Here is a 27,872-nt window from a genome sequence, read left to right as displayed (position 1 = left end):
ACGATAAATGTAAACGTTTCAGAGAGAATAGGGGCCAATGTGACGATATGGCTTTACGTCGATTCGATAGCAAAAGGCGAAACCGGGTGGATTTCTCAAGTTTTACGATATACGAACACTTTTCACATTCTTCCGTGCACCGTGGCGTCCAGACGTCGTTTCATGCCAAATCGCAAGGTATTAGCTCATGATCAAGGCACCAAAGCCGGCAAATAAGTCAATAAATGATAACTAAAACTTAAACTGTACTGCTTCTTACTGGCCGATTACATCGATTTAGAAGCTTCTGTGTTCTACTGTGGTGTTTTAGTGTCTCCACATACCGCAGCACGCCACACAAGTTTGCAGACGATAAATGTAACCGTTTGAGAGAGAAAAGCGGCCAATGTGACGATCTGGCATTCCATCGATACGATTGCAAATGACGAAAACGGTGCGATTTCTCAGGTTTTTACTACATATGGACACTTTTCACATTCTCTCGACTAACGTGGCTGGCAGTCGTTGTTTCATGCTAAATCTTAAGGTTGTCGGTCATTGCCAAGACACTAAAGCCTTCTAATTAGTCATTAATCGATAACTAAAACTTGAATTGTACTGCTTCTTACTGGCCGATTACATAGAATTAGAAGCTTCATCTGGGTTCTACTGTGGTGCTTTTAGTGTCTCCGAATACCGCAGCACGCCACAAAATGTTGAAGACCATAAATGTAGAAGTTTAAGGGAGAAAAGCGTCCAATGATCGATCTTCCATTACGTACATACGATAGCAGATGACGAAAATGGTGCGATCTATCACGTTTTACTACATATGGACACTCTTCACATTCTCTCGTGCAACGTGTCTGCCATATTTCGTTTCATGCAAAATCTTAAGGTCGTCCGTCCAGTCCAAGGCACAAATGCCAGCTAATAAGTAAATAATCGATAACTAAAAGTTGAACTGTACTCCTTCTTACTGGCCGATTACATCAACTTAGAAGTTTCTTCTGTGTTCTACTGCGGTGCTTTTAATGTCTGCGCATACCGCAGTACGCGACATAACTTTGCCAACGTTAAATGTAACCGTTTGAGAAAGAAACGCGGCCAAAGTGACGATGTGGCATTACGTCGATAAGATAGCAAATGACGAAAACGGTGCGATTTCCCAGGTTCTTACTACATATGTACACTTTTCACATTGTCTCCTGTAACGTGGCTGCCAGTCGTTGTTTCATGCAAAATCTTAAGGTCGTCGGTCATCTCCAATGCACCAAAGCCAGCTAATTATTCAATAATCGATAGCTAAAACTTGAATTGTACTGCTTCTTACTGGACGATTACATCAACTTAGAAACTTCTTCTATGTTCGACTGGGGTGCTTTTAGTGTCTCCGCATACCGCAGCACGCGACATAGCTTTGCACACAATAAATGAAACCGTCTCAGAGAGAGGAGCGGCCAATGTGACGATGTGGCATTAAGTCTATTCGATAGCAAATGACGAAAACGGGAGGATTTTTCCGGTTTTTACTACATATGAACACTTTTCACATTCTCAGGTGCAACGTGGCTGCTCCACCTCCCTTCATGCAAAATCGTACGGTCCTAGCTCACGTCCAAGGCACGAAAGCATGCTAAAAAATCAATAATCGATAACTACAACTTAAATTATACTGCTTCTTACTGGCTATTACATCAATTTAGAAACTTCTTCTGTGTTCTACTGCGTTGCTTTTAGTGTCTCCGCTTTCCGCAGCACGCAACATAAGTTTGCAGACGGTAAATGTAACCGTTTGAGAGAGAAAAGCTGCCAATGTGACGATCTGGCATTACGTCGATACGAAAGCAAATGACGATAACGGTGCGATTTCTCAGGTTTTTACTACATATGGACACGTTTCACATTCCCTCGTGCAACGAGGCTGCCAGTCGTTGTTGGTTGCAAAATCTTAAGGTCCTCAGTCAAGTCCAAAACATCCAAAGCCAGCTGATAAGTCAATAATCGATAACTAAAACTTGAATTGTACTGCTTCCTACTGGCTATTACATCAACTTACAAGCTTCTTCTGGGTTCTACTATGGTGCTTTTAGTGTCTCCGCATGCCGCAGCACGCGACATAGCTTTGCCCACGATAAATGTAATCGTTTGAGAGAGAAGAGCGGCCAATGTGACGATCTCCCATTACGTCGATACGATAGCAAATGACGAAAACGGGCGGATTTCTCAGGTTTTTACTACTATTGAACACTTTTCACTTTCTCTCGTGTAACGTGGTTGCCAGTCGTTGTTTCATAAAAAATCATAAGGTCGTCGGTCATGTCCAAGGCATCAAAGCTACCTAATAAGTCAATAATCGATAACTAAAACTTGAATTGTACTGCGTCTTACTGTCCGATAAGAACAACTTAGAAGCTTCTTGTGTGTTCTACTGTGGTGCTTTTAGTGTCTCCGCATTCCGCAGCACGCCACATAAGTTTGCAGACGACAAATATTTCGTTTTGAGAGGAAAAAGCGATCAATTTGACGATCTCGCATTATGTCGATACGATAGCAAATGACGAAAACCGCGCGATTTCTCAGGTTTTCACCACATATGGACACGTTTCACATTCTCTCCAGCTACTTGGCTGCCATTCGTTGTTTCATGCGAAATCTTAAGGCCGTCGGTCATGTCCAAGGCACCAAAGCCACGTAATAAGTCAATATTCGATAACTGAAACTTGAATTGTACTGTTTCTTACTGTCCGATAACATCAACTTAGAAGCTTCTTCATTGTTCTACTGTGGTGCTTTTAGTGTCTTCGCATTCCGCAGCACGCTACATAAGTTTGCAGACGATAAATGTATCCTTTTGAGAGAGAAAAGCGGCCAATTTGACGATCTCGCATTACGTCGATACGATAGGAAATGAAAGAAATGGTGCGATTTCTCACTTTTTTACTACTTATAGACGCTTTTCACATTCTCTCGTGTAACGTGGCCACCTGACGTTGTTTCACACAAAATCTTAAGGTCGTCGGTCATGTCCAAGGCACTAAAGCCACCTAGTAAGTCAATAATCGATAACTGGAACTTGAATTGTACTGCGTCTTACTGTCCGATAACATCAACTTAGAAGCTTCTTGTGTGTTCTACTGCGGTGTTTTTAGTGTCTCCGCATACCGCAGCACCCCACATAGGTTTGCAGACGATAAATTTAACCGTTTTAGAGTGAAATGTTTCCATTGTGACGATCTGGCATTCCGACGGTAGGATAGCAAATGACAAAAACGGTGCTATATCTCACGTTTTTACTACTTATGGACACTTCTCACATTCTCTCGTATAACGTGCCTGCCAGCCGTTGTTACATGCAAAATCGTACGGTGCTCGGTCATGTTCAAGACACACAAGCCGGCTAATAAGTCAAAAATCGATAACTAAAACATTAATTGTACTGCTTCTTACTGGCTGATACATCAACTTAGAAGTTTCTTCTGTGTTCCACTGCTGTGCTTTTAGTGTCTCCGCATTCCGCAGCACGCCACATAATTTTGCAGACGATAAATGTAACCGTTTGAGAGAGAAAAGCTTCAAATATGACGATCTGCATTCCGTCGATACGATAGCAAATGACGAAACCGGAGGGATTTCACAGGTTTGTACTACATATGGATACTTTTCACATGATAACGTGTAATGTGGCTGCCAGCCGTTGTTTCATGCGAAATCTTAAGGCCGTCGGTCATGTCCAAGGCACCAAAGCCACCTAATAAGTCAATAATCTATAACTGAAACTTGAATTGTACTGCTTCTTACTGGCCGATTACATCAATTTAGAAGCTTCTTCTGTGTTCTACTATGGTACACTCCTGGAAATGGAAAAAAGAACACATTGACACCGGTGTGTCAGACCCACCATACTTGCTCTGGACACAGCGAGAGGGCTGTACAAGCAATGATCAGACGCACGGCACAGCGGACACACCAGGAAACGCGGTGTTGGCCGTCGAATGGCGCTAGCTGCGCAGCATTTGTGCACCGCCGCCGGCAGTGTCAGCCAGTTTGCCGTATCATACGGAGCTCCAGCGCAGTCTTTAACACTGGTAGCATGCCGCGACAGCGTGGACGTGAACCGTATGTGCAGTTGACGGACTTTGAGCGAGGGCGTATAGTGGGCATGCGGGAGGCCGGGTGGACGGACCGCCGAATTGCTCAACACGTGGGGCGTGAGGTCTCCACAGTACATCGATGTTGTTGTCGCCAGTGGTCGGCGGAAGGTGCACGTGCTCGTCGACCTGGGACCGGACCACAGCGACGCACGGATGCACGCCAAGACCGTAGGATCCTACGCAGTGCCGTAGGGGACCGCACCGCCACTTCCCAGCAAATTAGGGACACTGTTGCTCCTGGGGTATCGGCGAGGACCATTCGCAACCGTCTCGATGAAGCTGGGCTACGGTCCCGCACACCGTTAGGCCGTCTTCCGCTCACGCCCCAACATCGTGCAACCCGCCTCCAGTGGTGTCGCGACTGGCGTGAATGGAGGGACGAATGGAGACGTGTCGTCTTCAGCGATGAGAGTCGCTTCTGCCTTGGTGCCAGTGATGGTCGTATGCGTGTTTGGCGCCGTGCATGTGAGCGCCACAATCAGGACTGCATACGACCGAGGCACACAGGGCCAACACCAGGCATCATGGTGTGGGGAGCGATCTCCTACACTGGCTGTACACCTCTGGTGATCGTCGAGGGGACACTGAATAGTGCACTGTACAGCCAAACCGTCATCAAACCCATTGTTCTACCATTCCTAGACCGGCAAGGGAACTTGCTGTTCCAACAGGACAATGCACGTCCGCATGTATCCCGTGCCTCCCAACGTGCTCTAGAAGGTGAAAGTCAACTACCCTGGCCAGTAAGATCTCCGGATCTGTCCCCCATTGAGCATGTTTGGGACTGGATGAAGCGTCGTCTCACGCGGTCTGCACGTCCAGCACGAAAGCTGGTCCAACTGAGGCGCCAGGTCGAAATGGCATGGCAAGCCGTTCCACAGGACTACATCCAGCATCTCTACGATCGTCTCCATGGGAGAATAGCAGCCTGCATTGCTGCGAAAGGTGGATATACACTGTACTAGTGCCGACATTGTGGATGCTCTGTTGCCTGTATCTATGTGCCTGTGGTTCTGTCAGTGTGATCATGTGATGTATCTGACCCCAGGAATGTGTCAATAAAGTTTCCCCTTCCTGGGACAATGAATTCACGGTGTTCTTATTTCAATGTCCAGGAGTGTATTTTTTGTGTGTCCACCTACCGAAGCACGCCACATAAGTTTGCAGACTATATATGTAACCGTTTGAGAGAGAAAAAGCTTCCAATGTGTCGATCTGGCATTCCGTCGACACGACAGAAAATGACGAAAAGGTGCGATTTCTCAGGGTTTTACTACATATGAACACTTTTCACATTATCACGTGCAACGTGGCTACCAGTCGTTGTTTCATGCAAAATCTTAAGGTCGTCTGTCATGTCCAAGGCACCAAAGCGACCTAATAAGTCAATAATCGATAACTAAAACTTGAATTGTACTGCTTCTAACTGACCGATAACATCAACTTAGAAACTTTATAGTTTGTTCTACTGCAGTGCTTTTAGTGTCTCCGCATACCGCAGCACGCCACATACGTTTGCAGACGATATATGTAACCGTTTGAGAGAGAAAAGCTTCCAATATGACGATCTGCATTCCGTCAGTACGACAGCTAATGATCAAAACGGTGCAATTTCTCAGGTTTTTACTTTTTATGGACACTTTTCACATTCTCTCGTGTACCGTGGCTACCAGACTTTGTTTCATACAAAATTTTAATGTCGTCGGTCATATCCAAGGCGACAAAGCGACCTAATAAGTCAATAATCGATAACTAAAACTTGAAATGTACTGCTTCTTACTGTCCGATAACATCAACTTAGAAGTTTCTTCTGTGTTCTACTGCTGTCCTTTTAATATCTCCGCATTCCGCAGCACGCCACATAAGTTTGCAGACGATAAATGTAACCGTTTGAGAGAGAAAAGCGGCCAATGTGACGATCTTGCATTACTTCGATACGATAGCAAATGACGAAAACGGTGCGATTTCTCACTTTTTTACTACTTATGGACGCTTTTCACATTCTCGCGTGTAACATGGCTGCCAGCCGTCGTTAGATACAAAATCCTATGGTCCTCGGTCATGTCCAAGGCACCAAAGCCGGCTAATGAGCCAACAATCGATAAGTAAAACTTGAATTGTATTGCTTCTTACTGTCCGATAACATCAACTTAGAAGCTTCTTGTGTGTTCTACTGTGTTGCTTTTAAAGTCTCCGCATACCGCAGCACGGATCATAAGTTTGCAGACGATGTAGGTAACCGTTTCAGAGAGAAATGAAAAATTCTGTGTCATATTGTTTAAAGCAGGTTGCTCTAAACGCCCAGTGGCTCTGATTCCCTTGATACATTTTAAACAAACTCGGAATGGGAAAGACCAAGTTCTGCTTATTCTTATAGTCTGGAAAGTTGATATACCTTAGGCAGTAAAATATGATGGTTAAAGATGTCCACTGAGTATTTCCATATACACTGAAATTAGCTTTGAACAACAAATTATTAATTGGCCACCTACTCATGACTCAATAGCTACTAAGATCTTTCACTGGTGAAGGAGGTGACGACGTTGTTACGTCCATTAGAGGCTTCAGTAGTTTGCTGAGGATGATGTGAGGTAATTGTGCCATGTGATTTTCTGTGGAGTTTCAGAGTAAGTTCTATACTGGTGCAGGACATTCATTCCTGCTGTTCTCATTCGAGGCAATCTTGGATTCTTGAATTTCAAGCTCCGGAAGATTAGAAACAGCAATAGAACCTCTGTCTTCCTAGTTGTGCACTATTTCAAAGTGCTGAGGTTGACAGTCTCTTCTCATTGTGCAGTACTTGTAGATTATTGTAAATAGATTATCTGTTATATTTAGAACAACTCATTCTAAACTTTCTAAAGAATGGGACTTTTCTGTCATGACCACTTTTTGTGTGAGGTGATAAATACCAGAAATTTGGTTGCATTTTGAGAAGCTAATGGTGACTGAGATTAGTGTCTGTGTAAATTAATGGAACTGCATTTTTCCCGAGGTCGGCGGTTTTCCGAAGTTCGGCGTTTTTCCCGAGGTCGGCGTTTTTCCCGAGGTCGTCGTTTTTCCCGAGGTCGTCGTTTTTCCTTAGGTCGACATTTTCCCCTGAGGTCGGCGTTTTTCCCCGAGGTCTGCGTTTTTCCCCGATGTCGGCGTTTTTCCCCCGAGGTCTGCGTTTTTCCCCTGAGGTCGGCGTTTTCTCACGAGGTCTGCGTTTTTGCCCCGAGGTCAGATCGGCGTTTTGTTTCCTGAGGTCTATAAATCTATCGATATATTGAAAATAGAAAGTATTTTCATGTATATCGAACTATACTGATATGTCTTGTCATCTTTAAACATATATCCGACCACTAGATATCGTTATTCATCGAGTTAACGATATATTTCGATATATTTATTTATTTCGAGAATCGTTTTCTTAGAGTTCAGATTTATATTGAGACATCCATACATTTCAAACAATCGATTCATTTCTATATATCGATTTGTATCGAGGCTCCAGTTTATACCGAGAAGTCGATTTATTTAGATATATCTGTCTATATCGAGTAGTCGTTGTATTTAGAGATATCGATTGACTTCGAAGAATCCATTTATGTCGACATATCGATATATTTTGATATACCGACACAATATGGGTTGTCTATATATTTCGAGGTATCTATATCTTTCCATGTATAGGTGTACTTCAGATAGCGATTTATTTCGAGATATCGATATATTTCGAGATATCACTATAGCTCAAGCGAACCATAAATTTCTTGATACCGCTTTTTTTAGAGAATTTTTATATTTTGAGGTATCGATATATTTCGAGATATCGATGTTCCTGGAACACGAGCTATGTCGCTTCCTCGAATTACTACGAGGTATCGATACGTTTCGTTCGTCGAAATGCGCCTAGATGTCGATACATTTCGTTATTTCGAATCATTTCGATGTGTCGGTTGATTTGGATGTGTCGATTTACTTCGAGGTTTCGATTTATCTCCGGGTCTCGATTTATTTCGTGGTTTCGATTTATTTCGAGGTGGCGATTTATTTCGAGGTGTTGATTTATTTCGAGGTGTTGATTTATTTCGAGGTGTCGATGTATTTCGAGGTGACAATATATTTCGATATTACTTGTCGACTGCATCAGCTTAGAACTTATTTCGTACAGAGTGGTGCGACTGCATACCTCAGCACGCGACATTAATTGCCAGACGATAAATGTAAACGTTTCCGAGAGAAAAGCGTCCATTCTGACGATATCCCATTTCGTCGTTAGGAAAACAAATGTAGATAACGTAAGGTTTTCTTCGCTTTTTACTACACATTAACACTCCTCGCATTTTCCCGTGTGGTGTGGCTACCGGACCTCGGTCGTGCAAAATCGCAAGGTCCTATGTCAACTACAAGGCAGCAAATAAGGCCTATAATTGAATTTTCAATATCTAAAACAAGACAGACACTGCTCCTTACTTGTCGACTCCATCAACTTAAGCTTCTATTTCGTACAGAGTGGTGCCACTGCATACCTCAGCAGGCGACATTGATTGCCAGACGATGAATGTAAACGTTTCCGAGAGAAAAGCGTCCGATGTGACGAACTGGCACTGCGTCAAACAAATGACGAAAACGTTAGGTTTTCTTCGGTTTTTCTGCCACTCAAAGTGGTGCCAAGTTTCACCCCACCCCCTCCGAACCCTCCCCAGTCGTGGCTATCAGGTGGTGTGATAGAAATGGACACAGGAAAGTAATAACGTTCCATGAAATCCGATTCAAGGGACGTTAAAGGGAAAATGTTCCAGGCGGTTTATTTCCATTAAGACACGCATACTGGGCATCTACAGTGCCACATCTGCCAAATCGTTTCTATTGTCAGCAGTGGAAAACAAAACTGTACTGAAGACGCCATAGTGAGAGACGGTTTTTGGTAGACGAAATAATAGGCAGCTTAAAACAGTGTGCCCGACCGAGACCCGAACTCGGGACCTTTGCCTTTCGCGGGCAAGTGCTCTACCATCTGAGCTACCGAAGCACGACTCATGCCTGGTACTCACAGCTTTAGTTCTGCCCGTATCTGTCTCCTACCTTCCAAACTTTACAGAAGCTCTCCTGCGAACCTTGCAGAACTAGCACTCCTGAAAGAAAGGATATTGCGGAGACATGGCTTAGCCACAGCCTGGGGGATGTTTCCAGAATGAGATCATCAGTCTGCAGTGGAGTGTGCGCTGATATGAAGCTTCCTCGCAGATTAAAACTGTGTGCCCGACTGAGACTCGAACTCGGGACCTTTGCCTTTCGCGGGCAAGTGCTCTACCATCTGAGCTACCGAAGCACTATTCACGCCCGGTACTCACAACTTTCTTTCAGGAGTGCTAGTTCTGCAAGGTTCGCAGGAGAGCTTCTGTAAAGTTTAGAAGGTAGGAGACGGATACTGGCAGAAGTAAATCTGTGAGTACCGGGCGTGAGTCGTGCTTCGGTGGCTCAGATGGTAGAGCACTTGCCCGCGAAAGGCGAAGGTCCCGAGTTCGAGTCTCGGTCGGGCACACAGTTTTAATCTGCCAGGAAGTTTCATATCAGCGCACACTCCGCTGCTTTACTTCTGCCAGTATCCGTCTCCTACCTTCCAAACTTTACAGAAGCTCTTCTGCGAAACATGCAGAACTAGCACTCCTGAAAGAAAGGATACTGTGGAGACATGGCTTAGCCACAGCCTAGGGGATGTTTCCAGAATGAGATTTTCACTCTGCAGCGGAGTGTGCGCTGATATGAAACTTCCTGGCAGATGTCCTTGCCCGTCAATCTTACCACGCAGAACTCCAGTGGGAATGTCGGTTATCGCTGAAACAACTGGTTTCGGCTCACTTTAACCTAATTTTTAAAGCCCGTCACAATTCCAGTTCTTGTAATAACCGATTTTCAGCCTTTTATTTACATTATTTCCTCTAGTAAACGTAGGAATCAAACAAAGATTTAAAAAAATTTGACTTTCTCAGTTTCTTGATAAATGGAATCAACACGTTAAATTAAATACTTTTATGATGACCGGCAGCCGTCCAGAACGAAATTAGAATTATATTAATACCGTCAGCTGCTCACGGGTGTCGATATATATCAACGGGGACAGGTGACAATACGTGCCCCGTCTGGGACTAAAGCCCGGGATCTCCTGCTTACATGGCAGACGCTCTGTCCATCTTAGCCACCGAGGGCACAGACGATAGAGTGACTGCAGGGACTACCTTGCGCACGCCTCCCGCGAGACTCACATGCTCACCTTGTATGTCCACACACTACATTCGTAGTGTCCCACACCACCAGACTCATTACTCGTGGAAGACATTCTTACCAAGTCCCGTAACAGTTCGGGGAATACGTGTGCATCTTCACAGAAGAAGGTCATGGCTGGTATTGCCAGAACCATATACGTATATGGATATGGTGTCTGTTCTTTCGGACATAATTTAAATTAAATAGTCAAATAAAACTTTGTCCGCTGTTCGCTGCTTCTCTCAAAATATGGCGAGTGCTTCTGTACTACAGAAAACTGCCAGTATTCTCCTACTGATTTTAGTTTTTAGAAGCTCTGCTCAGAAATTATATTGTAATCGGTTATCACAGCACTATGCGGACGTTACGTATAGTCCAGCGATAAAGGGTGAAAACTTTGGCTGGAGAACTCTCTTTTTCGTTTTAATTTCTCTGTTTTCAAGGGCTACAAGCAGATAACGGCATACTCCGTAGACACAGGCAGCAGATCAGGCACTTTCTATTTTTATCCCGAAAATTTTAACTTTTTTCTTTGTATGATGTCGCAAGTCGACCAAATCAACCATTGTGCTTCACTCGTACCGCATATCGTAAAATACTTCCAGATGGTGCCATTCTGTGTTACAACTGACGTTCGACAACAGCGAGAAACTGCGTCCAGTCTCGCGCACTGCTTGTATAACAGGAACAATATTGTCTCGGCAATGCTGGACCAATCCATTTGTTGCTCGTTTCTGTCAGCAGTGTTATTAAAGTAGCATACATCACTTTTCCCATTTTTTCTGTAATAACGCAGTATTTCAGAGCTACGAAAATCTTACGAATAAAAATTACTCGTCTTTTTTAAAAAAGGATTACTTGAAAACTAAAAATTTTACTACGGCTGCTGTGGCTAATTGATATATCTGTTTTTACGTGGTTATCAGGAAAAAATAAGAACATGCTTGTTATAACCGAGAGCAAACAAATACCGAAAGACATCGTTTATTCAGAACTAAAATACCCATATTGTTTTAACTGATCGGTTTTTCTATCTCTAAACTGCAGTGTCGCCATAGAAAAGTGTGTCGTTCCATCATTGTCCATAGCAAGTTTGAGATATGTAAGTGTTTATGCGCAATATCGACAAATGGAAACACGAAGAGGTAATAAGCACCTGAGCGATTGAATTTATTTCACGGTCAGAAAAGTCGAGTGACAGACAAGACTAAATCACTGTAATAGAAATTATATGGAAAGCTGTGTAAAGGAAAATTTCCAGTTCTTTCGTGGATTCCAAAATTGAAGCAAATTTCGCGGCATCAAGGTGACATAGTCTTATACGGATAGTATTCCATGACTAACGTAATTGGCCCACATACTGTACTGATATACGGATAATATTACACGACTAACGTAATTTACCTGAAATAATTTACAAACATGTTACTATAACATTCGCTACTACTCATTGCGCTAATTCACCTTCAGCCATTAAGCGCAAGCGCAGATCTCAGTTATGATACGTGCGCCATCCTAACATTTATCAAGTTAGTAACTCAACACAACTACAAACGATCATTGTGTGCTAAATAAACCTCATAAGAAGAACATGACGGGTTTGAATCATTCCCACCGCATAGGATGAAAAATTTAGGCTCGCACACAAGACCACTTGATAGCTAACCAGAAATTCAGATTAGTTGTAGCTTCGGTGACAATCGCGTTTTTTACATTTTCCCCGTAAACTAGATAATTATGAAACGTTAGCAACTACTCTAAAATATCTGCGGCAACGGCCTTGCCCCGGAGGTTGCATCGGTTCACGTGAGATCACCGAAGTTAAGTGCGTTGTCGGGCGTGGTCGGCACTTGGATGGGTGGTCATCCAGGCCGCCATGCGCTCTTGCCATATTTCGGGGTGCACTCAGCCTCGTGATGCCAATCGAGGAGCTACTCGACCGAATAGTAGCGGCTCCGGTCAAAGAAAACCACCATAACGACTGGGAGAGCAGTGTGCTGACCCCACGCCCCTCCTGTTCGCATCCTCCACGGATGATGACACAGCAGTCGGATGGTCCCGTCCCAGTAGGCCACTCGTGGCCTGAAGACGGAGTGCTTACAAAGCAACTACTCTCCAGTGCATGGCCGTACTACTGAGACCTTGATGCCTGGCATCAACAACAGATGGCAGCACACGAGGTTGGCTTACGCCTACTGCCGAATTTTGCGATCTGTCGTAAGCCTGCGTTAGCACGTGGGGCCTTCCGTCTTAAGTGCAAGCATATCCATTGCGTGTTCTGCCGCGCGACTTGAGTGGAATGTTTCATTATTTCTGAAATTTTATAGAAATGTTTTTCGTTGTATATCCTCCCCATCGGTACTGAATTTACTGTAAAATTACTTGCTCACTTTTCTGAAATTCCGTTAATGATAAATCGATACTATTTGAAGCCGTGGTAGACACGAGTCTAGTGTGCTTCACCTTCAGCATCTTCTGTGTCAGTCTCGGTTCCTATGTCGCTGATTTCACAACGAACAGTTCGTTGTCTACTGAGTATACTGTCTGTTGCACGACACTATCCCTCCTACACTGCAAGGGGGAGACACAGGAAATTATAAGATTTTTGAAACATGTAGCTATTAAGGTAATTTTGAAGCTAGGCATACGAAAATTTGTATCTGGTTTCTAGGTCAGAAATAAAGAAATATGTGTTCCATTATTATTGGGAATGAAGTGAACTAGTGGGTGAACATTTTATTTTAAGATAAATAATTATGGAAGAACTATGAAAGTATTTTTAAGGCTACATCTACGAAAATTGGTATTTGACTTCAAGGTTACAAATAAGAAAATACGTGTTTTGGTGTTTTTGGAAGTTCAACCCCTAAGGGGATGCAATAGAGCGAGCTGGTGCGTTTCTGGCGCCAGTTTCCATCGATCGTTGTTTCGATCTTTGAGTCCCGGTCCAGAGGACACTGCTCCCTAAGCGACTGTAGTAGTTCTCTGCGCGTCCCCACATCGGGCTTACCGCGCTTACACTTGACACAGTTGCCAACAAATTGCCTGACATCGCGATATAGGTTGGGCCAAAACGTGTTCCCGAACTCGGTTCTAGGTCTTGTATAACGCCAAATGACCCCCGACCACCGAATCGTGGATATATCATGCTAACTCGTTCCTCTGGAATACAGACCTTCACTTCACCACGGTTGTCTCCCCCGAAGGCAACAGCCAGTACCGACGTCGCCATCCGCCTATTGCTGCCTATTCGGTCCCCACCTGGGGTCCACAGCCTGTTTGCCGGCTGAGTCGCAGAAGAAACCGGGTGTCTCGGAGAGAAGGAAATTCGCCCCAAGATCCGGCTCCAAGTGGCCCTTGCCTTCCCCAGACTCTCCAGCGAACATACGGCTAAGAGCGTCGCCAATTCATTGTCTCTGCCCCTAATATGCCGAACCTGGAGATAAATCTTGTCATCTTAACTTCGGCATGACTTTTAGCGAACTTATTAATCAAAGTTTAAGGGCTGGCACTGTCCAAGTAACTCACGGCGGCTCATTTGTTTCAGTTCAGTTGTAATGCTCACCTGTTCTCCAGATAAGGTTGTGTAGTATATGTCTCAGAAAACTGTCTGCCCTTGATGTGTGTTGTGTTAGAGATAATTGGCAAAGGTCGACGCTAGAATATTGGGAGCACAGCACCACGGAGACAGAGAGATATTTAAGGCCATGTCCTCTCCTTTACATCTTGGGTTATGTTGTCACTTTTGCGTGATTCCATCTTTCCGGTGGAGAACTATAGCATCCAAAGTTCAATTGCATTGCCAAGTTGAGTATATTTCTATGTCACTCCCTGTCTCGTGGATCTCTCGTATTGATTTGAATCCTTGTTCTGCTCGCGTCTATCGCCAATTCACACGAAATATTGAAGCAACCTTATTTTAAGGGTATTGTCATATGGTCATGTTCTAGTTGTAATCATTCTAAGAATATTGTTGATTAATCAGCTGGGTAAGTAAATTTGAAGGTCGGTTTGGTCAAAATTAAAGCACCTCCTTAATTGCTTTAATCATTTGTATATAGTTTTGTTTACGAAGGTTGGCTAGCCAAATGTTAAAAAATCTGTTTATTAGGCTTAATCTGTTTCTCTGCTGATTGGAAGTAATGAGAGTTCTGCTGCACATTCTATGGACATTTGTACTATTTAAGTAAAGCCTTACCTAAGTATATTTACCTAGTCATATTCAAATTTGAAGTTTAATGGGTCTTGTTTCACGTAAAGAAATTTATTTACTATTTGTCCAACAGATCTGGCCTTATAAGGCAGTCTCTTGTATTTTTGTGATTGTGATTTTATAATGCTTTTGATTGTAATAAAATATGTAGCAACTACAACGGATTACTATTGTGATTTTGGTGTGTCACTACCACAATCCCATTACATAGAGGTTGATATGTTTCATGAAATATTTAATTATGAAAGCATATTTAAAGCTAAATATATTTACACCTGAATTTGGCTTCTCGGTTGAAGTAAAAATAAAAAAAATTACATGTCTCACTGTTTTTTATACATTCAATTCATAAGGAGGTGGAATATACGATGAAATGTTTTATGAAAATAATTCAGTGTGAAAGAATTTTTAAAGCTAAATCTATGAAAATTCTGTTATTGAAAAATACGTGTTTCACTGATTTTGAAACTACAACCTCCAAGGTGGTGCGATAGGGGCACATGTATTCATTCTCTCACCGCCTTCCAGCCCAACCTGCAAAGTATAGGGACTTGAAATTTGATGAAGGTGTAAATATTACGCTGAAAGAACCATTTAAGAAGAAATTTTTCGAAATTCCACTCCTAAGGGGGTGAAATATGGGTTGAAAAGTTTTTTTGAAAAAAAATATGTCCCTATGTTACTGTTGAAGCTAGAACTACAAAACTACGGAAATTGACATTTGGTTTCTCAGCCAGAAACAAAAAAAACAGGTTTTTATCATTTTCCGAAATTCTTCCATTGGGGGGATAAAATAATTAGTGAAGGTTTTTTGAAAATAAATCATTATTAAAGAACTAATAAAGCATTTTTAAAGCTACATCTATGAAAATAGGTATTTGACTTCTCAGTTGGATGTAAAAGAAATGTGTTTCGTTGCTTTTGGAAATTTAACTCATTAATAGAGTGAAATAGGGGATGAAAAGTTTTATGAAATATTTCACTATGAAAGCACTTTTAGAATTAAGTGGATGAAGATTTGAATTTGGCTCCTTGGTTCTAAATAGAAGAATACATGTTCAATTGTTTTTGAAAACCTAACTGCTAAAGGGTGTGAGATATTTCTGAAAATGGTTCATTATGAAAGCATTACTAAATATATCTGACAATTCGCATTCGGCTCCTCTGTTAGAATTTTTAAAAACTATATGTTTCAGTGATTTTGGAACTTCGATACTAAGTGGATGAAAATTTTAATGAAATATTTATTGCGTTATATTAAAATATTTTAAATCTGCATCTATGAAAACCTGTATTTCACTTCTCAATTATATAAAAGAAATATGTGTTGCGGAATGAAAGATTCTATGGAGATATCACCACAAGAATACAAACGGTTTGATTAACAAAAACCTTCGACTCCAGCTGTCGGCATAGCTTTTTGGTCATTCAGTAAAAGACCATACTTCAATGGCGTTAAGTTTAGAAAGTGTTGCAGTTTATAAAAGACATAAAAAAACGATTAAAGAAAAAAATTCTTTGCAGACCATAAACGGTCTATGCAAGTAAAGAAGCGGATGATAAGCTAGCTCTTTACGCAAATGAGTTGGTCAGTTTCAGTGTCATACAGCAGGAACCAAATCCTATAGTTGGTACGATTGGCTAAAGGAAAAGTTTTGCAGAATCACGGGAAATCACTTCTGCAAGTGGCTGAGAATCTCGTAATGAATAAAAATTATGTATCATCCTTCTTTCCCTCTAGCAAAAAAAAAAAAAAAAAAAAACCTAGAGAAATTTCCGCTGTGAAACTATTTGCAAACAAGAGAACGGCCCTTGAAATTTAACGCTTCAAAGTTTTAAGCCATGCTCATTCCGGATATTGATTGGGAAGTTTTAATCCACATGTGAAACCTGAGTACATAATCCCTGTGACATTTTATCAACGGTATTCCATAGGGACAGGTTCTCATTCAAAAAGTGTCACGACTGCCATGGGCCGCGCCGGGTATCCGCCATGTCTCAAACGCCTTGTCACGGTTCGCGCGGCTCCCCCCGTTGGAGGTTCGAGTCCTCCCTCGGGCATCGTTGTGTGTGTTTGTTGTCCTTAGCATAAGTTAATGTAAGTAGTGTGTAAGCATAGAGACTGATGGTTCAAATGGCTCTGAGCACTACGGGACTTAACATCGGAGGTCATCAATCCCCTAAAACTTAGAACGACTTAAACCTAAGTAACCTAAGGACATCACACACATCCATTCTCGAGGCAGGATTTGAACCTGCGACCGTAGCGGTCGCGCGGCTCCCGACTGAAGCGCCTAGAACTTCTCGGCCACATAAGCCGATCTATCATGTATTCTAGAGAAGCTGCCCGGTCGTCAGTGGCACCTGTTCTTTCGAGAACAGTTACTATCTTCATATATATGGTTAAACGCTACCCAGCCATTGAGCTTCGTCTGTGCGAATGAGCACAGGTTGCACGAAATCTTACGGGAATCGTCACGTTAGTGTGGGCCAGTATTGAGTGGATGGGCAAATACCTATTACGTACATTACGTTTGTGCATTGTGGACAGTTCGGAATGTGAGTCTCACGGGAAGCGTGGAAGGGATAAATGCCTGCAGTCGCGGTATTCATCTGTGTCCTCGGTAGCTCAAATGGATAGAGCGTCTGCCATGTAAGCAGGAGATCCCGGGTTCGAGACCCAGTCGGTGCACACATTTTCAGCTGTCCCCATCGAAGTATATCAACAACACCTATCGGCAGCTGAGGGTTTCAATTAACTATCAATTGTGAAGGGAATTCGAAGAACCCTTTGCCAGGCACTTAAATGTGATTTGCAGAGTATCCATATAGATGTAGATCAAAGCTCGTCCCGTGACGCACGTGCACAAAATGATTCATACTGCACAATGCATGCAAACATACTAGCCGAAAACACTGACGAATAACGAGTGCTGCATATCCAGGTTAGACAGATCGGTTTTTCCTGCCAAGAAGAACAGGGAGTTGTTATCTAGGAACAATTCCAGTTAGAGAAAGGGTTGATAAATGCTCCTTGGATTGCACACTAAACGTATATAACGAAAATGCATTTTTGGTAAAAATTGGTCAAAACAGAATCCTGTGCTCTCCGTATTGCATTAGCCGTTTTGAATATTGAAAATCTGACTGCAGATTCGTGTTCAGCGACATTAAAAATATATATGTAACACTCAGTTCTTGCAAATCGAAGTAATAATATAACTAAAAGGTTTCCCCAGACGTTGAACTTTTTTGGAGAAACGTTTTTCTCAGAACGGCATGCAGCATTAACTAAAAATGGTTCAATCTCTTAACTTCTACCTCTGATCCAGAAAAGTAAACACTTTTCTTAGGAGCTTATATCTATAATATATGACACTGATTAATATTAACTAATATTTGTGAAGGCATAAGGAGTGAAATAAACCCCCAAAAATCTAACTCAGAGTTCAAATTAGCTCCGTATCGCTAAATTTACGGTTGTTTCATTGCGGTTAGGTATGCGCTCCCATAAATTTTATGTAATATCGACTGATGTTTTCCATTTTTAATTTCAGAGAAGTAATTTAGTATCAACTAATGTTATCCATTTTTGATTTCAGGTAACATCTGAGGGGCCACACTGCACGCAGTCTGCGTGATCAAATCATAATTGCGGGCGCCATTTTTTTTTTACTGAAAATCTAAAATAAAGCTCATAGTATGATCGCTCGTAATTCCCAAACAGATCCTTCAAATGTATTTTCACTGTCTCAAAAAAAAATTACCATTTTTTGCTCATTTGAATGAGAACCTAGCCGTAACGCTGGAATATAGTCACGAGATTTTTTTCGGAGACGCTGTACGTTCGCCAGAAGAATTTCGTTCTGCGCGTGTCGATGGACTTCGACAGATATTACTGTGTGTGTGTGTGTGTGTGTGTGTGTGTGTGTGTGTGTACTACTCAGTCGTGCCATTCGAGTGTACATCTTTGCTTAGTTTTCCTTTGACGATGTAAACAGTGTTAGGCTCAGTTGCTATCTGGCCAGTGAGTGGTTCCGAAGGTGTCGGATGTGCGGTGCGTTCTGTCTGCTAGGACAACAACAGACTGGCGTGGTGCGATGGCAGAAGCAGACACTGAGGGAGCTAGCTGCTGGGACGCCAGCGAACAATGTATGCCAAGTAAGACGAAGAGGACTATTCTAAAATTATGAGAAGCCTCAATAGTGTTTATCATTAGTAAATCTTGTAGTTGAGACTGACAATCAATCTACAATAACAGACAGTTTTGCCTAGAGAGAGATTAGTGAGAAATACAGGAAATCCCCCACACACTGAAATTTTGGTTGTGATGACAGGCCGATGGGCAGTGTAGCCCGAGATCTAAGTTAGGTTGGAAGGGGGTAATTTGATTTAGAGATGTTTACGCCAACGATTATGAATGCCGAGTAAACGTTGTGTGAGCAGATTTCCCTGTAGCGTAGCCTAGTGTTTCCGTCCGCGCCATATTTAACACACTTTCTCTGGCGGTGTACAAAAGTCGCACAACAGCGACGAAAACTACGTTTCTGGTGGGGGAAGGGGAGAGTTCACTATGTAATTTCCCTACAAATTTTAGTAGCCGCCGAAACTAGCCGAATTAGAAGCGTAATTTTAACTATATTTCCGTTTGTGGGAAAATAGTGATTCTTCTCTTTCGGCAGCAACTATAATACGTAGGCGACATATTATTATTTTTTTTTAACTCTGAATCATGATCTCAGTACACGCAGTGCTGTTTACGTAACCTGATTCGTGGTCGATAGTAACAAATGCAATGTATTGGTAAATTCTTTGAAGTGTGACGTGTGTTGCATAGACGGCGTCTGCAATGTTCGTAAGGCCAAGTTTGTATATATTCTGTGTATGTTTAATTAAGGCGAGGAGGATAATGTTCAAGGAGCACTGCATTAGCGGTCTATGGAGAAATTTAGAATTTGGATCTGACGAACGGCATGCTCGGGCAGTTTGTGCTATTATGTTGACCACTGCGTAATTCGGACACAGTGATCATCGCCTCTCCCTAGTAACCAGGAGACTCGGGTGGTAATCCTGGTCTGGCACAAATTTTCAACAGTACCTATTGTCAGATAATTTTATTAGTTGTTTCGGTCTTAAATTGTGTTTTGTCAACAAAACGTCGTTTAGCTCTTTCTTGGATAACAGCTTTGGAAAGCGTACAGTCTGTACAGGTTACATTGATATTCACTCGTCGTTAGTCCAAGGCAACTATAGCTATTTTTAAACACAGTTGTAGTGCATATTAAGCCTACATACGTATTTGTGTCCTGTGTTTCTTTACCAAGAACTTCTTCTTAGGTAGTTTCCCTGTAGTGGTATTTTGTTTTGGTATTTATAGACTGTAGGCTTGGATGAAATATGAAACACATATCCGAAGTTTCTGTTGATGCTGTAGATCCTGTTTTATCCGTACTAGGGGCACAAACACTTCATCTAATACTGGAGAACACAATTTGTTTCGAGATTTAGCAATTTCTCGTAATGTAGGCCTAGCTTCGATATATTTTTCTCTAATTCTTGTTTGGATTTAATCTTAAAACACACTAACTTTTCCACCAATTATTCTATATGTGGTTTCATCCCTTTCGTAGCATAGAGTTCCTACACGGTCGATAATATTAATAATTTCCTTTCTCACTTTGATTTTCTGTAGGATCTCCTGTTTATGGTTATTGCTAACCTGTTTCACATTCTCACTTTTATTATTTTTATTTTTCTAGTTTTGTGACTGGTAGCCAAATTTTCTTTGAATTCAGTTTGTAATTCTGAAATAGTAACAGTTAAAGGTCAAGTGAAGATTGCGATCTATTTGAGGAGAATTGTTCGGAGATCTTTTATATTAGACGTAAACAGGTCATTGAGATCCTTATCTATATAAAATTACTTCGAGTTTGATGTAGCCCATTCTCTTGTCATGATGTCGGCTGTATCGTAGCGCATTGTGTCGATTAGGATGGAGATTTTGGTTGAGAGTTGCCGAAGTCGACGAAAGTGTTTACGAAGTTAATACTGTACTAACAGCATGATCTGTAGCGTAATCCAAAACGCTCTTTCTGTCCTTTTAAAATGTCTTTTAATTAAAAATAACTAAAGCTGCAAGATACAATCACAAAAACTGTGTTACGTAATACAGAAATCCCAGACTATTGTGGTGTATGTTGTGTACGTACACCAATTTTTTGTCACTGAATATATATTTTTTACTCATTTGCTGGATTCCAGTTTCCCGCTTTTTGCGGCGAAAAACCTTTCCCTGCGAAGGGCCCAATAGCATGTCGGTTATATTCGTGACTTTACCGACGGTCAGTAATTTCATGATAGTCTATCCACCGGCGTCATTGTTAACATCGAATATAGATTTAAGTATTAGGAAGGCTAATATGAACCTAACGCATGAGTAGGTCTAATTATGAATAAAAAAAATTCGAATGCGGGTTAGCTACTACAAGCAGCATAGTGAACGCGTTATTGTGGCCAAGATAGACACGAAGCCCACACCTACCACAGTCTTAAAAGTAGTCCGCAGATGAGGAAGAAATTGATGAAATGTGTGATGAGATAAAAGAAATTATTCAGATAGTGAAGGAAGATGAAAATTCAATAGTCACAAGTGATTGGAATTTGATAGTAGAAAAAGGAAGAAAAGGAAACGTAGTAGGTGAATATGGAATGGTGGTAAGAAATGAAAGAGGAAGCCGCCTGGTAGGTTTTCGCCCAGAGCATAACTTAATCATAGCTAACACTTGGTTCAAGAATCGTGAAAGAACGTTGTATACGTGGAAGAGACCTGGAGATACTGCAAGAATTTAGATAGATTATATAATGGTAAGACAGAGATTTAGAAACCAGGTATTAAATTGTGACACATTTCCAGGGGCAAATGTGTACTCTGACCACAATCTATTGGTTATGAACTGTAGATTAAAACTGAAGAAACTGCAGAAATGTGGGAAATTAAGGAGACGGGACCTGTATAAACTGAAAGAACCAGAGGTTGTACAGAGTTTCAGGGAGAGCATAAGGGAACAATTGACAGAAATGGGGGAAAGAAATACAGTAGAAGAAGAATGGGTAGCTTTGAGGGATGAAGTAGTGAAGGCAGCAGAGGATCAAGTAGGTAAAAAGTCGAGGGCTAGTAGGAATCCTTGGGTAACAGAAGAAATATTTAATTCAATTGATGAAAGGAGAAAATATAAAAATGCAGTAAATGAAGCAGGCAAAAAGGAATGCAAACGTCTCAAAAATGAGATCGACATGAAGTGCAAAATGGCTAAGCAGGGATGGCTAGAGGACACATGTAAGGATGTAGAGGCGCAAATCACCATGGGTAAGATAGACACCGCCTACAGGAAAATTAAAGTGACAGCATTGATAGGGGTGGTGGGATCACTCATGGGAAAATTCCTGCAGTAGTGGATGTTAGAGCTGCACCGTTTTTAGATTGAAGTCAGCTGATAGGTATTCCTGCTTAGGGGAAGTCTCTCTAACAAAAGATCCACTTTTAAAAAAGCTTAGGTATCCAAGTAATGAGAGAATTAGTATATTTCATCAAAATATACAAGATGTTAGCGATAAAGTTAGTCAACTGCTTATAGATGTTGACTCTGAAATTATTGGTATATTTGAGCACTTCTTAAATAAGGAGATAATTCAGAGGCTTCCTTTACCAGGATACAGGCTGGCTGACAGCTTTTCTAGGAGCTCTTTTCGGTGTGGGGGAGTAACCATGTATGTGAAAAACAGCATCCCATTAGAGTCAATTGATGTTTCAAAGTACTGCACTGAAAAGGTGTTAGAATGTTGTGAAGGTGTGGTTAAATTTAATGGAGCTAAACTTCTAATTGTTATTTATAGAGCCCCAGACGCCAATTTCACAACATTTTTGCTAAAGCTAGAGGAGGTTTTTGGTACACTTTGTAGGAAATACAAAAAATTATTTATATGTGGTGATTTCAATATTAATTGTAAAGTGAGTGTGCAAGTAAAAGCATGCTGGTAGATCTCCTTAATTCATATTATCATATGCTAACTGGTATGGCAAAGTGGTATGCAGATAGAATAGCTCAGGATAAAATTAAAACCATATGGTCAGTCGTAAAGGAAGTGGCTGGTCTGCAGAGACAGGTCGACGATATGGAATCAGTGCGTAGTGGGAATGTTCGTGTTGCTGATAAGTCGCTTATATGTACAGTATTTAATAATCACTTTCTGAATGTAGCAGATGAACTAAATAGAAACCTAGCCCCAACAGGGAATCATATAGCGCTCTTAGAAAAAAGTGTTCCGAGACCGTTACCTGAAATGGTCCTCCATGATAATGACAAGAGGGAGATTGAGTTAATAATTAAATCTCTAAAGACCAAGAACTCTCATGGATATGACGGGGTATCTAGCAGAATACTGAAGTATTGTTCTGTGTATGTTGGCCCAGTACTTAGCCATATCTGTAACATTTCCTTTAGCAGTGGTCGGTTTCCTGACCGATTAAAGTACTCTCTAGTGACGCCACTTTATAAAAAGGGAGACAAGGATAATGTTGACAACTTTAGACCTATTTCCATGCCATCGGTGTTTGCTAAAGTTATCGAGAAGGTTGTATACACAAGGTTACTGGAGCATTTAAATTCACATAATTTGCTGTCAAATGTACAGTTTGGTTTTAGAAATGGTTTAACAACTGAAAATGCTATATTCTCTTTTCTCTGTGAGGTTTTGGACGGATAAAATAAAAGGTTGCGAAAACTAGGTGTTTTCTTTGATTTAACGAAGGCTTTTGACTGTGTTGACCACAAAATATTACTGCACAAGTTGGACCATTATGGAGTAAGGGAGTAGCATAAAGTTGGTTCGCCTCTTACTTTAAGAACAGAAAGCAGAAGGTAATTCTCCGCAATATTGAGAGTGGTAGTGATAATCATTCGCAATGGGGCTCTGTTAAGAGGGCATTCCCCAAGGGTCGGTTCTGGGGCCACTGCTGTTTCTTACTTATATAAATGATATGCCTTCTAGTATTACAGGTGATTCAAAAATGTTTCTGTTTGCTGATGACACCAACTATGCAGTGAAGGGTCTTGTGTGTAATATTGAAACAGTATCAAATAATGTAGTTCATGAAATAAGTTTGTGGCTTGTGGATAACAATTTGATGCTAAATCACACTAAGACTCAGTTTTTACAGTTTCTAATTCACAATTCAACAAGGAACGATATTTTGATCAGACAGAATGGACATGTTATAAGCGAGATGAAACAGTTCAAGTTCCTAGGCGATCGGATAGATAGTAAGCCGTTGTGGAAAGCCCATGTCCAGGATCTTGTTCAGAAACTAAATGCTGCTTTAGTTACCATTAGAACAGTATCTGAAATAAGTGACAGTTCAACATGGAAAATAGTCTACTTCGCATATTTTGATACGCTTATGTCGTATGGTATTATTTTTTTGGGGTAATTCTTCTAATTCAAAAATGGTATTTTTGGCTCAAAACGGACTGTTCGAGCTATATGGGGTGTAAATTCGAGAACCTCTTGTTGGTCCCTATTCAATAGTCTGGGAATTCTGACATTGCCCTCACAGCATATATTTTCTTTAATGTTGTTTGTTGTTAGCAGTATTAGCGTATTCCCAACAGTTAGCAGCTTTCAGTCAGTTAATACTAGGCACAAATCATATCTGTATGTGGAATGCACTTCCTTGACCCTTGTGCAGAAAGGAGTGCAGTATTCTGCTGCATCCACATTCAATAAGCTACCACAAGAACTCAAAAATCTTTGCAGTAGCCCAAAATCTTTTAAGTTTAAACTGAAGAGTTTCCTCATGGCTCACTCCTTCTATTCTGTCGAGGAGCTCCTGGAAGAGCTAAAAAATTAAGCAAATTTCAGTGTTACGTTGTTGATTTTCTTTATTTTAACTTAAGACTATGTTTTAATATTTCATTTTATCTGTTTCTACTATCGTGTTATAATTTCAAGTATTGACTCGTTCTATGACCATGAAGATTTCTCCTTAATTTGGTCCCACGGAACAATAAATAAATAAAAATGAAAAAACTTTGGAGAAAAGAGATCCACTTGAATGCATATCAAGAGCTCAGATGGAAACCCTGATATAAGCGAAGAAGGGAAGGCAGAAAGGTGGAGGAGTATATAGAAGATCTATACAAGGGCAATCTACTTGAAGACAGAATATGGAAATGGAAGAGCATGTAGATGAAGATGAAATAAGAGATTATATACTCCGTGAAGAGTTTGGCAGAGCAGTGAAAGACCTAAGCCGAAACAAGGCCCCGGGAGTAGACAACATTCCATTATAAGTACTGACACCCGTGGGAGAGCCAGCCCTGACAAAACTCTACCATCTGATGAGCAAGATGTATGAGACAGGCGAAATACCGTCAGACTTCAAGAAGAATATAATAATTCCAATCTCTAAGAAAGCAGTTGTTGACAGATGTGAAAATGACCGAACTATTTGTTTAGTTAGTCACAGGCGCATAATACTAACGCCAATTCATTACAGATGAATGGAAAAACTGGTAGAAGCCGACCTCGGGGAATACCAGTTTGGATTCCATAGAAATACTTGAACACATGAGGCAATACTGACCCTACGACTTCTCTTAAGAGCTAGATTAAGGAAAGGCACACCTACGTTTCTAGCATTTGTAGAGTTAGAGAAATCTTTTGACAATGTTGACTGGAATACTCTTTCAGTGTCTGAAGGTGGCAGAGGTAAAATGCAGGGAGCGAAAGGCCATTTATAATTTGTACAGATATTAGAAGGGAGTTACAAGAGTCAAGGGGCATGAAAGGGAAGCAGTGGTTGGGAAGGGAGTGAGATGGGGTTCTAGTCTATCGCCGATGTTATTCAATCTGTTTATTGAGCAAGCAGTAAAGGAAAAAAAGAAAAAAATCGAAGTAGGAATTAAAATCTGTGGAGAAGAAATTAAAACCTTGAGGTTCGCTCATGACATTATAATTCTGTCAGAGACAGCAAAGGACCTAGAAGAGCAGCTGAATGGAATGGAGTGTCCTGAAAGAATGATTTAAGATGATCATCAATAAAGGCAAAACGAGGATAATGGAATGTAATCGAATCATGTTTGGTGATGCTGAAGGAATTATATTAGGAACTGAGACACTTAAAGTAGTAAAGGAGTTTTGCTATTTGGGGAGCAAAATAAGTGATGACAGTCGAAGTAGAGAGGATATAAATTGTATACTGGCAATGGCAAGGAAAGTGTTTCTCAAGAAGAAAAACTTGTTAACATCGAGTATAGCTTTAAGTATCAGGAAGTGTCTTATCCGAGTATTTGTATGGAGTGTAGCCATGTATGGAAGTGAATCATGAACGATAAAGAGTTTTGTTAAGAAGAGAATAGAGGCATTAGAAATATGGTGCTACAGAAGAATGCTGAAGATCAGATGGGTAGATCACTTAACTAATGACGAGGTATTAAATAGTATTGGGGAGAAGAGAACTTTGTGGCACAACTTGACTACAAGAAGGAATCGGTTGGTAGGAAACGTTCTGAGGCATCAGGGGATCACCAATTTAGTATTGGAGGGCAACGCGGAGGGTAAAGGTCGAGGAGGGAGACCAGGAGATGAATACACTAAGCAGATTCAGAAAGATGTAGGTTGCAGTGGGTATTGGGAGATGAAGCTTGCACATGATACAGTAGCATGGAGAGCTGCATCAAACCAGTCTCTGGACTGAAGACCACAACAACAACAATAAGAAAGCATCTGTCTCATTTGTACCTTTCAACAGAAATGGGACAGACAAGAGGGTTAGATTAGACTATATGTAGTTTCCGTTGCAATTGATCCATAATGAGGAGATGCTCAGTGGGAAACTAATATGCTAATTTACCTTCCACAGATCGCAAGTGGACTGATCATGGACGTGAACTGAGGGATGAAAATTTAGACGTACTTCTGATCGTACTCGTATTATTTGACACCCCCCCCCCCCCCACCTCTCTCTCTCTCTCTCTCTCTCTCTCTCTCTCTCTCTCTCTCTCTCTCTCTCTCTCTCTGTTTCTCACTCACTCACTCACTCACTCACTCACTCACTCACTCACTCCTCACTCACTGTCAATCGCGCACGCCCTAGTTCTACTAAAAAATTCAATTCATTAATGGTGTCAGAGGAGATGGTGAAATAAATCCTTTAGGGTGCTCTTAAACTGAATTTTGTCAGTAGTAAAACTTTTATGGCTGCTGACAATTTATTGAAAATTCGTTTTCCTGAATGATGGAGACTTTCTTGCACCAAAGTAATTAACTTCCAAATTTTTGTGGAGATTATTCATGTTTCTTGTAATTAGTGCATGCAATGAGCTGTTGATTTGAAAATATTCATTTGTTTTTAAAGACAAATTTCACGGGGAGAAGCTATCTTCTATCTCCACCTTTTTAAATTGATCTGTTTCCACGTCCCTAATCTCAAGCTGTGTTATATTAACGGTAAACACAAAACATTTCTTACATGCATTTCCACTGTTTTCCAACAAGTTGACTATTTTTCACGAATAATATATTAATAGTGAAATTTTTGAAAAAGTTTTGAAAGACAGGTTTTGTGGGCAAATTTCAAAAATAAAAAGACCACAGAGTTCTTTATAATAAAGCTTCTCCATGGATTTTAATTCCTGCTCTGAATTTTTCTTTTGTTTCCTTTACTGCTTGATCAACAAACAGAGTGAATAACATTGGGGATAGACTATAACCCTGTCTCACTCCCTTCCCAACCACTGCTCGCCTTTCATGCCCCTCGACTCTGCATGCCCTCGAGTAAGACAACTGATTGTTAGAATTCCATGGTGCTGGAGAGGAACGAAAAACGCTTTTCTTTTAATGATGTCCAGCCCAAACCCTGTATAATTTGTGTGACACTCTCTCCCATATTTCGCGATAATAGAAAACGTGGTGCCTTTCTTTGAACTTTTTCCATGTACTCCGTCAGTCCTATCTGGTAAGGATCCCACATCTCCCAGCACTATTCTAAAAGAGGACGGGCAAGCGTAGTGTAGGCAGTTTCCTTTGTAGGTCTGTTACGTTTTCTAAGATTCTTGCCAATAAAACGCAGTGTTTGGTTATCCTTCTCCACAACATTTTCTATGTGTTCCTTCCAATTTAACTTGTTCGTTATTGTAATACGTAGGTATTTAGTTGAATTTACGGCCTTTACGTTAGACTACAACTTCTCTGATTGTGATTCGTTTATTCTGCTT

The sequence above is a fragment of the Schistocerca gregaria genome, chromosome 8, assembly GCF_023897955.1.
Source record: "Schistocerca gregaria isolate iqSchGreg1 chromosome 8, iqSchGreg1.2, whole genome shotgun sequence".
Classification (NCBI taxonomy): domain Eukaryota; kingdom Metazoa; phylum Arthropoda; class Insecta; order Orthoptera; family Acrididae; genus Schistocerca; species Schistocerca gregaria.
Note: the sequence above shows the minus strand (reverse complement) of the source record.